Consider the following 2,808-nt stretch of genomic DNA (forward strand, 5'->3'; position numbering starts at 1 on the left):
TGTATATATATATATATATATATATATACATCACTTTAGTTTTGTCTATACCTAGTTATTGAAAGGTATACATCAGTTCCTTATGTATATATATATATATATATATATATATATATAACTTTAGTTTTGTCTATACCTAGTTATTGAAAGTTATACACCAGTTCCTTATGTATATATATATACACCACTTATGAAAATTCTGAACCTAAAAACAATATTTCTTACCTTGGCTATAGACAATAGCAGACAAGAACACCACCACCAAGAAACATACTTGTTTTTGGATGAGATTCATGATTAAAAGAACAGCCTAAAGTAAATAAAACAAAATATACTTGTATAAGTCTCACACTCTCTACAATAAATTAAAATATAAAACATTTTATGAAGAAACAACTTCTACTTAACCTGGACCTCCAAACAAGCAGAAAAAATTTAAGATTTGAAGAATAAAGTGGAATTAGAAATATAGGGATATAATAGGAAGGATTATAAATAATTCTGACATAATCATGAAGAAAAATAAAAGGTCAATGCAAGCAGTTCATGTAACTGACTTAACTGTGTTATTTTAAACTGCACGCATTAGATAATAACATGTATTATTTGACTGGGCATTTAATCACATGTAATATTGAGTAAGCATTAGTGATAACAACATAGTAAAATGATTTATGTCTAGACTGATGGTTAAGTATATTATTTCTCTTTGGGTTAGGAAAGATACATTTTGGTAGTGTTCAGTAATAACAATGCACTGGATATAGAAAGTTACCTGCTTTAGCAACTTCTGAGATGAGTGGATATGCTGCCCAGTTCAGGCAAGTTTTTTCAAGATACAATCAGCTTTATGATTGTCATTTATATTTGTTTGTAGAGCAAGTAAGTTCAGCAGGACAGAAACTTCTCAACGACCACCATATCTTACCCATCTTCAAGATACCATTATTTACTATTTATTCATAAGAAGAACAGCAAAAGTACTGATATTACAACATAGTAAGGACAAGCACATTATTGATAACATCTACCTAATACTCATATTAATATTTCTAATAGTAATACAGTAATATTACACCGAACCTTAATAAACTATACTTTATTACATGTAACACCATAGTCTAAATTTTATTTAAAATTAAAAGTAATTTTTAAAAGTTAAACAAGTTAAAACTAAGTTCATCTATTCCTGAAACTCAGAATTATAATGTTTTAAGTTACTAATTAGATAAAGATGTATTAATTTAGTAATTACAATTACCCAGTTTTACTTTAGCCTAGGTTAGTCATTCAGTTTTGTTTGTTGCTCTACTCCTAGCATTCTTAATCTTATTCTTAGGCCTAACTAACTTGTTACTGAGTCAGGCATTTAGCTTTATAATCCCGAAAACTAAAACAATGTGCAAAAATAACGTTGTATAGGATATCAATAGTAGACCTTTAAAATTAAATAATACTTAACTTCACTATGTATTTGTAAATACTCTTACCTACAAAGAATCTTTTATAGCACTCAGGATGTAATACCTACCCATGCACCAGTTAATATTATTAATAACACCTTTTTAGGAAACGAACGTTTAGGTGTACTCTCAGAGTGAAAAAGTACTTTCAGGATCGCCTACACACTTCCGTAAGCTTCCGCACAACCAGAAGACAAAATGTCACTCACTATCTGATTTTATAAAATTTATGTACTTAATTTACAATAAAATAGTACATATTAATTATTATAACTGTATTGAACATAGATCCTGAAGCATCACACATTACATACATTCTTTTTGGCCATTGCAACAACGGCCAACAATAGATTTGATGAATAATTGATGAGTCAATCAACACGAAACAGAATTGCGAAAGTTTTTGTAAAAGAAGGAAGTTTTCTAACTAGTCATATTTTAAATACCACAACCGATAGACAAGGAAGTTTTGTAACTAGGATTATTTATTATATTCTATTATAACCAATTGTATGTTTAAAATCCTTTCACGTAGATAGTATCAATATTCATGAGAAAACTGCTAAAACTTTATCCAGTATATTCATATTTAAATTTCTTGAAAAAAAGTCCAAATTATACAGGGCTGGCCAGAGGCTAGAGGGCATTGATATCTAATAATAAAACTTGTCGAAATGTTGTACATTTATAATAAAGCCTTTTCATTACCCATTCAAGCCGTTTACAAATTTTATTTTCTAAAAAGCGTGTTCGTCATCAGTATCCCATAATAGCTAAATACAACGTCCGTGTTTTATTCCTATATGTCGATGTGTGTCAGTTAGGCACCATCTTTCCGTGGTCATTGCTTTTAGTTACGACCCAGTTGCTATAGTACATACAAACATAGCACTATAAATATACAAGATGATCGTGATACTGAAATAACTTCCACGACGTAAGTCAGACTTTACTATGGATATAATACATTACAGTGAGTATGGTATGCATATTTTCTAACTGTAAAAGGATTTAAAATAATAAAAAAAACGTGAATAACATTTTACTCTTACTGTACTGTAACATGTAAAATGTAGTCCAATACAATGTACCAAAGATACAAAGAAAATGTGGCACAGCGGTCTGTTTGCGAACTTACAACGCTAGAAACCAGGTTTCGATACCCGTGATGGGCAGAGCACAGATCTCCGTTTGTGTAGCTTTGTGCATAACTACAAAGAAACAAATCATTAATAATATTCTATTTTTAGAATTTTATACAATGCCACGTATATTGTAATATCAATTTGCAAATAAATTGAATTTAGCAACAAAGGTTCTTGATATAATACCTGCCTTTTGTATG

At 29.6% G+C, this 2,808-nt stretch overlaps 1 long non-coding RNA gene across 4 annotated transcripts in view; it reads right to left on the reverse strand.

The window, feature by feature from the left end:
• The window catches only part of LOC106476767, a 9,652-nt gene extending 7,886 nt beyond the window's left edge, over positions 1-1,766 (reverse strand). Inside the window, exons 1-2 of one of the 4 annotated variants that reach the window (XR_001291931.2) lie at positions 1,532-1,766; positions 226-310 (exon numbers count right to left, since the gene is read on the reverse strand). This is a non-coding gene — a long non-coding RNA (uncharacterized LOC106476767). Of the gene's footprint in view, positions 1-225; positions 311-775; positions 938-1,261; positions 1,296-1,490 lie in introns of those variants that run through there. The other 3 variants (XR_001291930.2, XR_002609275.1, XR_002609274.1) reach the window with 3 other exon arrangements.
• Positions 1,767-2,808: the final 1,042 nt, after the last annotated feature.

Source organism: Limulus polyphemus, unplaced genomic scaffold (genome assembly GCF_000517525.1).
Source record: "Limulus polyphemus unplaced genomic scaffold, Limulus_polyphemus-2.1.2 Scaffold11501, whole genome shotgun sequence".
Taxonomy (NCBI): Eukaryota; Metazoa; Arthropoda; class Merostomata; order Xiphosura; family Limulidae; genus Limulus; species Limulus polyphemus.